Source organism: Pseudonaja textilis, chromosome 4 (genome assembly GCF_049901715.1).
Source record: "Pseudonaja textilis isolate UNSWEBS1 chromosome 4, rPseTex1.2, whole genome shotgun sequence".
Classification (NCBI taxonomy): Eukaryota; Metazoa; Chordata; class Lepidosauria; order Squamata; family Elapidae; genus Pseudonaja; species Pseudonaja textilis.
Genome location: NC_141993.1, coordinates 21,688,433 through 21,703,680, shown reverse-complemented (window position 1 = coordinate 21,703,680; position 15,248 = coordinate 21,688,433). Strand labels below are relative to the sequence as shown.

The 15,248-nt window shown below is 36.9% G+C and overlaps 1 protein-coding gene across 10 annotated transcripts in view; it reads right to left on the bottom strand.

Moving 5' to 3' along the window:
- Positions 1–15,248, bottom strand: part of PCDH15 (protocadherin related 15) — a 579,778-nt gene that overhangs the window by 293,873 nt on the left and 270,657 nt on the right. The gene's annotated exons all lie outside the window — the stretch shown is intronic.

Below are 15,248 nucleotides of genomic sequence, written 5' to 3'. Positions count from 1 at the left end.
TGTGGCCAACTCAATATCACTCACATCGAGGAACGCATCTCCTTGCCTGGTCTCTCATGACTGGGGGGATGCTGCAACAGTTGTAAGTGTGAAAAATGGTCATAAGTCACTTTTTTCAGTGCCGTTGTAACTTCAAACGGTCACTCCACACAAGCAAAGTACCAGCAAATGAGGGGAAAAAAATTCTAGAGACATTCCTGAGACAGGAAGTCTAGTCCTGCCAAGAATGTAATAAGGGTTAACGGAGAGGCAGTTTCTGTAAGCAACACCAGAATGTTTCTTTCCTGCCTTCCTTACAGGATTAGGCCAGTAATTCCTTCTAACAACCAGTTCTCTGAACCGCTTACAATGTTAACAACCAGTTCTAGGGAATAGGTGTGAACTGGTAGAATCCCACCCCTGATCATAAGCCTCCTGATTCAAATTATATTATCAACTCTCAGAGATAAGAATATGGATCAGCTTCCCAATGCTTTTTTTCTGCAACTTTCACCATTGCTCATGCTAGCTAGGGCTGTTGGAAGTTGTAGTTCATCAATATTGAATAATAAAATCATAGATTTGGAATAAACAATTTAATCTATCAATTCCAATTCTATTCGGGGTAACCGATACTTGTGTAAAGTATCCTCAAGAGAAAACTGGGAAGCCTTTGCTTGGACCACATGCAATGAACAGAACTTACTGTCTCTCTAAATATTTGAGTCTATCATCAAACTGCTATTTTAAAAGGGATATTTTCCCTAGCATTCCCTAGAACATTAATTTGTGTCATCTACCCTGAGACAACAGAAAATAAGGCATTGCTTGGAATGATAATTCAGACAATGTTAATATACCCAATTTTCTTGGTCTTGATATTTTTACTATCTTCAAAATTGAACTCAATACCCGAGTTGAGATCAAGGATATGCAAATAGAAGAAACATTATTTCCCTTTAATTTGGAAACTATGTTCTATTGATGCAGTTTACATTTGCTGTTTTGCAGCCATGTTACCTTCATATTCTATTTGTAATTAATTATAATCCCAATATCTTTTTTAGAGTTATTGTTGCCAAGGCAGATATGTTCTATCATATTTGTATATGCTTATTTTTTCCTATGTGAAGAATTTTGCATTGTCAGCTCATTGTTCAAGTTTGTTTTGATATATCAGATGGATGTTATTGGAGGATTTATGCCTTCATCGACTATCAAATGTTCCTTTCATCTACTAATCTGAAAAACTTTCCTGTTTAATCCTTGTTTCTTTAAAAATAATTATCCTTAGGAAATTTTTGGACACAGAAAAGTTTGCAACCACCCATGACAATCAAACTTCCCCACATTAAAAAATAATTTTAAATGGCACTTACAAAGTTATCTGTTCTGCAAAGGCCAAAAGAAATGTTTGTTTTCCAAATTCCCAGTATAGGTAGCAATGATTAGCTTTTTATAAAATAATATGACAGGCATAGAAAAATCTAAGATGAATAACATCAGTGGAAAAGTATATATCTCTGCATAAATTTTTCAAAAATAAGAACTCTGTTAGATGTACAGTATGTAAGGCAAAATTTGTAGGAGATGACCAGTTGGATCCCAAGGAAGGAGTCAAACATGTTATCCGTCTTGAGTCTTTTTGTAGTCACAAGAGATATAAATCCAGAGCAATTGAATTATGTTGACTCTTATCTATTGCTGATTGCTTTGACTGTTAGTAGTTCAGATTCTCGTAGAGAGATTTAGCATACAATAAATCTATATGTTCATTTGAATTGCCTGGACTCTTGATTTCCTGTGCTTGACAGAACTGCTTCAAATCTTATATGCTATCACATTTTCCATTTTTCTTTTATCAAAATATGTTGGATTTCTATTTCTATGGTTATATAAAATGTATCCAATAAATTCAACACTATAATAAGTTCAAGGGAACACATAGAGAACATTGATGGGTTTTGATTTTATCCTTGTTCCTTGGCAAGTTATGCCATTGTTATTTTCAAATCAACAAAATAGATTTTAAGAACAGAGTGAAGTGTGTTTGCTGATAGTCCTTTGGAAAAATTGTTGAGATAAAGTACACTGGTTATTTTACAAAAAGTTAGTTGTTACTATCTATTCTGGGGAACAATTGTTTATGTATTATCTTTGATAATACATAAAGGAAATATGGTACCATTTTCAACTTTAAGGTAAACTATATGTAGACAAACTGACATTTCTTCCTTCTGTCTTTATTGTGTCTTTCTAATTAATTTCTTAATCAATTTAGCCTACATATACATTTTATTAAAGTTTTTTTAACTTTAATAAAATAGAAATATAAAAATATAAAATAGAAATAGAAATAAAGACAATAGAAAAACAGGAAAGGAAAAAGCAGATTCAAGTGATGGAAGGGAGAAAAAGAAACAAAAACAAAAAGCAGTAACTTTCAACTTACTGGCAGTAATATACATAATAAAGTTATAGTTTCAACTTTTCAGTTATGCCAAATAACAATCACTAGTCATTTCTAGAACAATAACCCACATTATTGTCGAAACCTGAAGTCAAAATTTCATTTTTTTTCTCATTCACAAAGAAAGTTCAAATAACCACAAAACTATTGGCTTTAATAACTATACCCTATGGACATTATTATTATATGGTCATCACACAAGACTCCTTGGTTTCATAATCAGATGAAGAATTTAAGAACAGAATTATCTGAGAGATTATAAAATAATAGAGGTCTTTTTTCCAGATCTTACTTTAACAAGGTCAGTGGTGAATGAAAAGAAACAGAAGAGGATTGAGCTACATGGCTGTTAGTAGAGCCATCTTGCCTTAGCTTGATTTTGATAAAGGATGACAGCTTTTATGAAACTGTTATTTAGAGAAAAAAAGTGGTGAATTCACTAAGGCAAATAGGAGAGCAATTTCTCTGCTCAGAATGTAAAAAGTTCTAGAACAAGCCCTAAAGCTCCAAAAGTTGTTTTGCAAGAAGCTGAAAAATAGGGAAAATTTGTTTATATTTAAAAAAAATGAACCTCAGGTGTTTTGAAATTCAATTCTTATAGGAAATCCTTAGAAATAATCCAGTAGACAAAAATTCTTGCATCATAAAAACTATAATTCATAGTCTTAAAATGATAATATATTTATTACATAAATATATAGTTTCATACATATCACATATATTTTTCCATCTCACTTTTAAAACAACAACCTGGAAGAGAAAATATTTTACTCTGTTTTTGCCTTAGAAACTTTAGTAAGTGAATGTGAGCTTATCTTCAAATAGTTTTTAGTTAAACAGTAAACAGATTTATGTATACCATATTAGATCTTCATATTTTGATGATTTTTTAATTTTTTTTTAAAAAAATACACAAACTTCCTCAATTATACTAATAACACACATATTATGAAACTTATTGTTTCATATTAGGGTCATGAAAATGTAACATGTGAATTATAGTTTGAAGACCTTAACCCAAAGTCGTTGATCTTTTTCTTTGACACAGTACTGTCTCAGTTAATTGTGTTTAGAATATTCTTAAAGATATATACCGTGTTTCTCATAAAATAAGGCCAGGTCTTATTGTTTTTTGAGCCCAGAGAAATGACTAGGATGTATTTTTGGGGTTGACTTAATTTCCTCCCCCACATGCACCCCAATCTAGAGTGCTCCATGCGCAGTCACCTCTCCATAAGGCCAATTCTATCGGTTGATGGAAGCTCCCCAAAGGCAGAATCATCAGCCGCTTCTATCAGCTGGTAGAAGCAGCCTCGTGGAGAGTTGAGTGCGCATGGGGCGCTCTAGGTGGTGGTGCGCATGGGGGAGGAAATCTATCAGCTGGTAGAAGTGGCCTTGGAGCGAGTGCCCCCATGCACTCCCCTCACCACAAAGCCATTTCTATCAGCCAATGGAAGCTCCCCAAAGGCAGATTCACCAGCTGCTTCTATCGGCTGGTAGAAACAGTTCGTGGTAAAGGGAGTGTGCATGGGGCAGTCACCCTGAGGCTGCTTCTACCACCCGATAGAAGCGGCTGGTGACTCTGCCTTTGGGGAGCTTCCATCGGCCAAAAGAAATGGCTTCATGGCAAGGGGAGTGTGCATGGGGCTCTCCTGTCAGGAGCGCTCCACGGGCAGCCATGCCTTGCCCCAAAGTGGCTGGTGACTCTGCCTTTGGGGAGCTTCCATCAGCCAATAGAAAGGCTTTGTGGTGAGGGGAGTGTGCATGGGCATTTGCCCCGAGGCCGCTTCTACCAGCTGATAGAAGTGGCTGGTGACTTTGCCTTCAGGGAACTTCTATCAGCCAATGCTCTATCGGTAGTAGATTGGGGTATTCTACATGCAGGGTGCTCCTAAAAGCAAGTTTTCTGCCCCCCCTTCCCCCCCATTTCTCTTCATCTCGTGTAGTTTTAACGAACGATGTGAGAAATGGCGGGGAAACACATGGATTAAATAGGCCTAAATTTTGGGGGTGGGGCTTAATTTCACCTCATGCCCAGAAATCATGCTGGGCCTTCCTATTGATGGAGGCCGTATTGTTGGAGAAATACGGTAGTTGTTAAGAAATGTATAAATGCATGCGATAATAGTAATGCCATTTATTGTGGAAACTAGAAAAAAGAAAAGAAAAAGATAAACCAAGCAAATGCTATAGAAGGATTAAAGATCTATACAAAGCAGAAGAGGAAAGGAGTTAAATTTCTCCATAAAAGATACCGCAGACAACCTAAAGAAGCCATGATAACAAATCTCCTTTACACCTTTTTCTTAGCCATCATAGATGCTGAGTCAAACATGAATTTTAAGCTATCAAGAACAACATGGCTTATGCCAAAGCAGCATGCATTGCTTCCAGATTAGTTACTTTATACTGAATATAACTACTTCAACATTAACAACATGTTTTTAATGGTATAGTCATGGGCACACATATAGTAATCAATAATCTACTAAAATTTGCAAACATCTTAGACCAAGATTAACAATATTAGCTGCCCAGAGTCACCCTCTAGAGCAGATCAGCAGCATAAAAATTCATTCATTCAATCAGACAATCGGGTAATAGTTAAGCATAGGGGTTGAATGGCAGACAGAGGGATACAATCAAGATCAAGTGAGGTATAATACCATTCTATAAAGCCTTAGTAAGACCACACCGGCATCCAGTTTTGGTCATCACACTATAAAAAAGAGGTTGAGACTCTAGAAAAAGCACAGAGAAGAGCAACCAGGATGATTAGGGGACTGGAGACTAAAACATATGAAGAACAGTTATAGGAACTGGGCTTGGCTAGTCTAGTAAAGAGAAGGACCAGGGGAGACATAATAGCAGTGTTCCAATATTTGAGAGGCTGCCATAGAGAGGAAGGGGTCAAGCTATTTTCCAAAGTACTCAAAGGCCATACAAGGAATAATGGATGGAAACTGAACAAGGAGGGATTTAACCTGGAAATAAGGAGAAACTTTCTGACAGTGAGAACAATCAACCAATGGAACAGCTTGCCCTCGGAAGTTGTGGGAGCACCATCTCTTGAAACTTTCAAGAAGAGATTGGACTCCCATCTGTCAGAAATGGTGTAGGGTCTCCTGCTTGGGCAGGGGGTTGGAATAGATGACCTACAATGTCCCTTCCAACTCTGATTATCTGTTGTCTGTTATCTGGCTTCAGTCTTTCAGCATATGAAAGGTATCATTAATATGGATAAATAAGGAGGCCAGAGAACAGGTGACCTGTGAGCAACATTTTTTAATAATTCAGTGGATCTAAAATCACTGCCAAGGGCCTTATAATTTTTTAGTTGGTTAATCAATTTGTTGGTGTCCATCTGGGAGACTGATGGTCAAAGATGAATGTTATCTAGCAAGGTTGAAATGAAAAGCTGATGGAAGAGGAATCTCTATAATTGACTATAAAACTTTACCCAACCCTTTAATGAAAATCATAGCTTCTGGCCAGCATGACCTATTAGTTGAGGTACTTGCAATTATCTTTCAGTAAGATTTTTGTCTCTTGTGGTTTGGATAGGTAACTCCTGGTTATTTTGTGTGTGTATAAGTTTCTTCCTTTTCATTAGCTTTTCATAGCTTCCCTTAAGATCTAGAAATCCATTCCTAGTGACAGGTTGATTACTAGATTTGTAACACTGAACCAGTTTTTCTGCCTCGAGTGTGGAGTATGCTGATGGGTGAATAGTGACCTATCAAACTTATGTATCACTGTGTGATACATAGCAAAAACCTGCGTAGAATTTGACTTCTCAGTCAGGACCTTTTGCAGCTCAAGGGTCAAATCTGAGGCAGAAGTAGTTGTGTCATTCTTGACATTTTGTCAGACCATCTAATCATCAGTCTTCATGACAGATTCAGGCACTGATTTCTGGAGTGGTACTGGCTTAGCTCTGAGAGGGCTTTTTGGTTGAGAAACATGGTAATTAAACTCAATAAAAGAGCTTTGTCAGTACAGCTGCATCTGGCATTAAAGGCACATGGTAACATATCCAGATTTTGGATAGCCAAGTCAGAGTAATTTTGCAGTTTATCTAAAGTGGCATTTTTTGAGGAAAGCTCAAGGAGGACAATAAATGCTTGTTAGGAAATCATGTCCTGATGAACTAGCTTAGGGGATAATGCCTTTTTCTCACCTGCCCTCATCTTAGAAATTGGGGACAGCAGATTATTTGATATAAACAAACAAATGCTTACTCAATCTTGTATCCTTATATCAAGAGAAATAGCTTCAGGAAAGTGTACCAATTAGTATTGGAATAATGGAGGCTCTACAAACCATATCTTCTATAACAAAATAGCATCATATTTACTAATTAAGTCTAAAAATATAGTTCATCTATTCTGGATTTCCAGCCAGGAATGTGCCAGGAAAAGACATCTTTTTGACTTTTGCTTGATCAGCTAGAAGCTCGATTATTATATTGGGTCAACTAAGGTGAAGGTTTTCTTGATGGGGATAGGTTAAGGTAGTTGAGAAGACAGCATGGTTCTTTAGTAAACTATATGGTTGGAAGTTTTGAGAATCTGTTTGAAAAAAGGAAAAAGTAGGAAGACCCAGATCATAGGGTGCCAGTGAGAACTCAAGCTGGAGGAAATAAAATATTAGGGTAAATTAGATGATAAGTATTACCAACAGGATCACATTAAGATCAGGTTGAAGGTTGAATACAATGTTTGTTTATTAAAGGCAAGTCAACACCCTTCTAAAAACTATAGTAGGAGTGGGATAGTCATCTTATTTGAAGGTTAGATGATATGGCCGTTTAGGCATGTTCCTCAAGACTCTTGATCCATGTCAAAACACCATTCCTTGTTTCTATTTAATATTTTAAGTCATCTAAAGTTTTATCAAAAGTGTTTTTTTAATTTTGAAAAGGCAACTGGATTGATTATTTGAGGAAAAGGATGTTTCATTTCCTATCCTGGAAGCTTCATCAGTTGTATAGGATGGTGTGTATGGGAGATGAAAGGACAGTTATTGACAGTAGAGATTAGTTGTTGTGGAGGGGATGGATGGTATATTCTGACACAATGGAGCTTGGGGGAGTGGAAAGATTGTATTTTCTTTATAGTCAACTGTCCTTACTATTCCTTGAGAGCCATTGCGGTTACTTGGGGTTTTATCTGTGACCTCAGGGTCACCTGAAACAATGGTCCTCTTTACCAAAAATGTAGATTTTGCTGTCTTCAGAAGAGTGATTCTTATATTTCAAATGCAGAAACCCATGAAGTTTCCAGGATAGGGAGCGAAACATTTTCTTCTTTCTCAAAAAATATCAGTCCAGTTGTCTTTTCAAAATAAAAACCACTTTTGATATCATTCCTTGTTGAAGGTCTTTTCTCTGTTGCCTTTAGTTGTGTGGTGTAGACAACATTACAATCTTTGTGTACAGGCACTTAAGAAGTAAAAGGCTTTACCATCTCATGAATTAATTCCATAATTTGTGTAAGGTTCAATTTTAGACAAAATCTCTGTCTATCCATCTTTGGCCATTGTATTGTAAGAGTTAATCAGTTCAGTTTTGACCAGGCCTAGCAATGTTTCTCTAACACTGTTGGAATGTTTGAATATACTTTTTTGCTGTCAAAGATGGAGATAAGACAGAGGAAGTGTGGCAGATGTCCAAATTGGACACATTTTTGAGTGAATAAGCTGTTGCACTATTGTCTAAAAGAGGTCTCACAGCTAGATCAATAAACACTTGAATGGGGAAATTCCAAAAGATTACAGAAAGGAACTCATTTTTAATCACATTGATGGAACAAATGGATTTGTGAAGAACAATGGGGCCTTTTTCTATCATTCAGATTGGGAAACCAATTAATCAGGACAAGATCAATGGTATAGAGGTGGCAGGAAAGCAACTTGCTTAGAGAAAAAGGAACAGAGAAGATAGTCCCCTATCTTCTTGCATCAATGCTATTATTAAGAATGGATAAAAATATCTATCAATAAGTGTGAGAAACATTCTCTTTATGATTTGGGCTTGCCTAAGCTCTAAGATTGCTGCTTTCACACCATTTTCCTGGCATAGATGCTCAATGAAAATAAACTTCTTCCCTTATCTTTATCCCTTGGATAAAGTATATATGAGGATCAAATATTTTCTCAGGTTGTCAGTTTAAACAGAAATAGCTGATAAATGCTCAGACAGAGCTATAATAGCTGGGAAGAAAAGAAGACAATATTTAACTAAAATATATGAGGAGAGTTTTATTTAGCTCATCAGCGAGAAACTAACTGAGGGAATAGGTTTAGATACTACTCTATGGTGGGTAGCAAACTTATTCCCAAAAGTCATAAGTACAGAGGAATCCATTGTCTTTCTTCATTAGTTCATTGAGAAAAAAAACACCAATGACTCTATTCTTGAATTCACAGGTTTCCAGGAGATAAAGTCTTCCATATGAGTATAGTGAGAGGCTAATTTATCTTCAGTTGTTTGGCTACCTTGGCTACTTCCAGAGTTGGCTATATATCTTTTTTTTTCTTCATAACACCAGGAACATTTGAGTTCAAGGGAATAATTTTGAGGTTGTACGATAGGAGAAGTATTGAAATAGGATGATATAAAATAAATAAGGTAAAAAATAAAGGGTTCAGGAAACAATAACTAAGTATTTCAGAGGGACTTACTGGTGAAACTGTACCTCCAACACTATCTTGGAGGAGGGAAATGTCAATATTATCATTGGTGACCTAAAAGAACACATTCTTAATTCTTACTCCCTGAAGTTCCTCCTTTACTTGAGATTCAGTGATAACATTTTCATCATCTGAATTCAAGGAAATGAACCTCTCATCAGATTTCAAATTATGACATCAATAGCTTTCATCCTACCATCAAACTCAGCCTCGACTTCAAGCTATGTTTAGAACAGATCAATTTTCTTGATGTGCTGGTAAAACTACACATATACATGAACGCATTATTTTGGACATCTATAGATCATTATGTGTATCAGTGTGTTTCCAGCCAGATGCAGAACACACCACCAAATCTATCATTTGTAGCCCAACTGTGTGAAACAAATGGATCTCTTCTGGCTCATTTGACAGAGATACTCCACTGATGGAATTAAGCTAGGCATTCAGGAGACTGAACTATCCACTCAGAAGGATCAGACAAATCAATATAGCTAGATCAATTCCCAGGGAGGACCTTATTAAAAGACAGTTTGCTGAAACAGAAGAACACTGATTGCCACCTACAACTCAGAGCTCAAACCTTTCAAATCCCTTACTAGTGTCCATATTGAACATGATGCAGCATTTTCTCAGGCTTTGGTAGCAGGTCTATTCAGACAACCACTGACTAAATCAGAGTCTTATAAGTAACAAGAAACAGCAGAAGAATGATTTCATCAGGAGAACCAGACCCTGCAACAAATCCAAACATCTGTTTCCCTCTCCCCATATCTACCTGAACAGCATAATCACATATACACACACATGATGAGAGACATATTCATATAGTCTTTCTCTAATGTGAACTATGCTATTATTGTCTAGCAATGCCCCTCTGAATTCTATGTTGAACTTTGTGCAAAATTATTAAGGACACAAGTGGTACATTAGGTCTCAAAACAAAGGCTGTAGTCAACAGTTCTCTTCCTACAGTTCCTAAGGATGAACAACTCTCTGCCAGCTTTGGAAGCCATATTAGCACCAGGAACTTCCACGCTACCATATCCTTGAGCATGGGGAGTTGGGAGGGGGGATTTCATGGAGTGTATGTAGTTAAGCATAATAGCATTCTTCTTTAAAGTCAAGGTCATGTTATTCTTGCTGAGGAGTAGTAGAGGGGATGTCTCAAGTTGGAATGGATGGTGATTAGGGCATGTGATGGAATGTTGGGTGCAGGGGGTGGATTTGTAATTTTTTACTTATTAGAGGAAAAACCAAAACTTTCAGATTCAGGTTTTTCCAGATGTGTCAGCATAACTTCGCTAATAAAAGGAAACTTTGAGAAAATATCTGTCTTGGAGTTTTTAATTGGATTTGGGTTTTTCTGGAACCCTGACACCCTCATTACTTCCCTCTCCTGCCATGCCGGACAGTTGCACTTTCAGCTCTTCTTATTCCAACAATCAGATGGATGCTGAAGAGTCCCAGTAAGAATGAAACTAGTCAGTAGATAATATTACATTTAAAATTATATACCCCCACTACCTTAAGGGTGGCAATCATGAGCCCCAGATGAAAACAAATTCCCCAAACTGTGCAATATGGGAACATATATAAGAAAGGAAGGCATATATGCCCAGTTTCTAAAATTTGAAGTTTATACACTGTAAGTAATAACTGTGCCACAGGATAGAATTAAATCAGGTCAGTCCCCGAAGGCTTTCTGGAACAGCGAGATTTTAATGGTTTTCCTAATCCCCAATAGGACTGATATGTCCACGGCATTTACAATTACAAGAGCTGCTTTGAAACCTCTGTGGTGTGGGAAGGAAGGCAGGGGAGTGGAGAAGAGCAATCTATGTGAGAAAAGACAACACAACACAGATGTGAGAATTGTGGAAAGAAAAATTTCAGAGATCCCACCCTAATTATCTCACTATCAATCTAAGTGAGGATTTACTCTTACAGTTTTCAATTTTCTCTTCTCACCACAGAACTAGCATTATAGATACTCTCCTGAAATCTGTGTGGTTGTGGTTCCTTGGTCTTTCCAGCTATTTGGAACTTGACATATTAAAAAATAAATAAAGTTTTGCTTTTATTCTGTAAGAACTGCTGGTCATTGCCCTGTGTGCTGAAAAAGAAATTTACTGCCTTTCAGTAAAATGTCAGGAAAAGCATTTAGCTATCTGCATGGTGAGTAAGTGAACTGCAAATAGCAGTTCAGTCAAACAGCTGTTAGGCCCGTCTGAAGGGAGTGTAAAGGACCCCCTATTTTCCTCAACACTCAATATTTTATTTCCAGTCTTTGGCCCCAGTACAGAGTGCTATTACAGTAAAGACACAACCTGCATCACCTTTGCTGATTTTTTTTTATTCCTAGCAGAAAAAAATGTGACTGCTATTAGAAAGAATGTTTGCTTATAAAGCTTGTGGAAGTCTCTTCTGTCATTTGGAAAATTTCCAGTAAAATAAATAGTTGGTATATTCACATATGGTGATTCAAAACCTTGCTTTCATGCCCTATATATATACAACTTTACAAGCACAACTATAATGACGTTTAAAGCTACGACTTTAAAAGCACAACTACAATGACGTGGGAAAATACCCAAACAAAGCTGAATACCATATATATCCATATATATCCATATATATAAAATATCTTAAGAAAACATATATATATTCATTCATTCATTCAATTTCTATAGCTATTAAGCTATTTCTATGGGCATTAAGAGTTGTAAACCTAATCCTGAATAGTTTTTTCTCTGGTAATATCACTCTAACTAGAGCATACAAAACATTTGCTAGACCAATACTTGAATACAGCTCATCAGTCTGGAACCCGCATTACATATCTGATATTAATACAATTGAGAAAGCCCAAATATATTTCATAAGAAGATTTCTCCACTCCTCTACTTGTAGCAGAATACCTTATGCAACCAGACTTGAAATTCTAGATCTGGAAAATCTAGAACTACGCCGCCTTCGGTTTGATCTAAGTATAGTACATAAACTTATATATTGCAATGTCCTACCTGTCAATGAATACTTTAGCTTCAACCACAACAATACAAGAGCACACAATAGATACAAACTCAAGGTAAACCACACCAAAATTGATTGCAAGAAATACAACTTCAGCAACAGAGTCGTCAATGTCTGGAATACTCTACCTGACTCTGTGCTTTCTTCCCCAATCCCCCAAAACTTTAACCAGAGACTGTCTACTGTTGACCTCACCCCTTTCCTGAGAGGTCTGTAGGGGGCATGCATAAGCGCACCAACATGCCTCCTATCCCTGTCCTATTTTTCTTTCTTTTTCTTATTCATATCCATTTCATGTATTCATAACTATGTTTATACTTATACCTGTTATCTTATAATTGCTTGACAAAATAAATAAATAAATAAATAAATAAATAAATAAATAAATAAATAAATAAATAATAAAAAGCTGCCCATCTCAATCAATGACTCTGGGAAGCCTACAATACCATTCCCAAAATATATTAAAACACTAAGTTATTTTAAAACAATAAACACATCTAAAATAAATATACCTAGCAGCTAAACTACCTCCAATAAAGCCAGGAAATGGAGTCCTTGACACATTCAGCACCTCAACTCATGAACGGAGCAAACATGTTAGGGCCTTATGAAAGGCTAACAAGATTGGGGCTATTCTAATTTCCAAAGGGAGAATCTTCCATAGAACAAGGGCCACTGCAGAAAAAAAGCCCATTTTTTATTCCCTGCTAGCTGACACTATTTGTCTGGCGGGATCTTCACACGCCCATTCTGCTAGATTGACTTGGATGGATAGAGACTCTCAGAAAAAGGGGATTCCCTCCATTAACCTGGCCCCAAGCCATGGAGGTCTTTAAAGGTAACAACAGCACCTTGAATTGCACCCAGAAAGATACTACATATAACCAAGGCAGCTAACAGAGAAGTGGTTTTACATGTGCCATATATCTGGCATCATTTATCATGTGCAGCAACCTTCTGCATCAGTTGAAGTTTCCAAATACTCTACAAGCCAGGCCCCTGTAAAGTTATAGTAGTCTAAATGAGAGATTACAAGGGCATGCAATATGTGACCAGGCCCATAGAAGGGGTACCATCCAAAGATGTGCAAAGTCTTTCCTTCATGACTGCCACCTGCTTTTTGAGCACAGCCACAAATTCTAGGAAGACACCCAGATTGTGCGTGAAATATGGAAGAACCTCAGCTCTGGCAGCCCCAAATACTCACAGCCACTCTGTTTTGCTAGAGTTGTTCTTCGGACACTGGGATAGGACATCCACAACATTACTCAAAGGGTCTGTCTGCGTTAGAGGGGTAGATATAAAGGTTGGTGTCATCACAATAATCATGATATCTCATCCCAAACTGCCAGATCACCTCACTTAGCTGTGTCATGTAAACATTAACTAGAAGGGAAGAGAGAACTGAATCCTGAGACATTCCCATATAGTAGGATCTCTCTCTCCCTCTATCAACACCAACTGCAACTGGTACTGGAAGAAGGAGAACCAGGACAATATTGTGCTGCCCACCCCCAAAGCCAGCCAAAAGGATATCATGATGGTATGGAATGCCACTAACGGGTCAAGAAGAACTAGAGTGGATGCACTATCTCCATCCTGCTCCCATCAGAATTCATTCATGAATGAGATTAAAGACATCTCAATCCCAAACTCTGAGCACTCTTTCTACCCCCTTCCCGAGAAAGGGAAGATTTGAGACTAGACAAAATCAATCAATCTATCTATCTATCTATCTATCTATCTATCTATCTATCTTCTTTCTTTCTTTCTTTCTTTCTTTCTTTCTTTCTTTCTTTCTTTCTTTCTTTCTTTCTTTCTTTCTTTCTCTCTCTCTCTCTCTCTCTCTCTCTTTCTTTCTTTCTTTCTTTTCTTTCTCTCTCTCTCCCTCTCCTTCTCGCCCTCCCACCCTCTCTCTCCATTAGTTCACTTAATAACGTTTGGAACTGATTGAATTGCAAAATGGTTGCCATGTTTCTGGGTAGAAAAATATAAATGTATTCAAAAAATACTTCATTAATTAGAAAGAAAACTGATGCTGTAGTTGCCCATAACTTCATCAACTTATTGTCTCAACAGAAACTGCCTGTTGAAATGATAACCTACCCTAGTTATCTGTTGTTGCTTTCTCTCTGTATGCCTAGTTTTACTTTCTATTATTCAGACCTTTTTCTGTGCTGGTTTTCAAAAAAAAAAAGCGAGCCTTATTTAGTAAATATAACTTTTGCCCAGAAGCAGATTTCTACAGATGGATCTCTTTTACCTGATACAAAAAAATTATCTGTGGAAAGGAAGCTGATATACAGCCACAAGGCAAGGCATTAGGAATCCAGAAAAAGCTTTTGCATCAGCACTGCCTATCTGTGGAAATAGCAGAAGGCCTTCTAATGCTTCCAAGGTTCGTTATCTGAAACAAATAATTTGAATGTGTGAAAAGCACATATTTTATGCTTTGGGAAGTAACTGTCATATGCAGTGTGCAATATCTAGAAAAAAATTTTTTTAAGAAGAACGTACAAAGATCACTACTGTACTACTGAAAGGAGACTTTGTATATATAGAAACCAAGGGCTATTCAGAAACTCAATAGAACTCGTGTTTATTCCTTCAGTTTTAAAACCTCTTCAAGTTCAGACCCCTTTTATATATATTCAGCACATAGGGGGAGAGTATACAGCCTTAGACTACTCCTTTATCAACTTGGAACAAGTCATGTTCTGTCAATACCATGTATACAGTATTTTTTTCATGAAGATAAGGAGTTATTGTGGGATTTCATCCTAAACATAAAACTTAACTCTGTATGAAAGATGTTAGGGATACACCCTAGCAAGGATCTGCAGGGCAGTCAGGTAGGCAGGCAGAATATGTGAGATATCATTTTTTAGTAGCTTACACTCAGTAAAACAGAGGCACAGTGCTAATTAAATAGTTTTATTCCAGCAAGAGTTAAAGCATAGTCAAAACAGTCCATATATCATTCACTTAGTTCAGTCCGTCCAGGGATTATTCAGTTGCAAATTCCAGTGTCGAAAAAGAGAGGTCAGTACACTTACAAATATCAGTC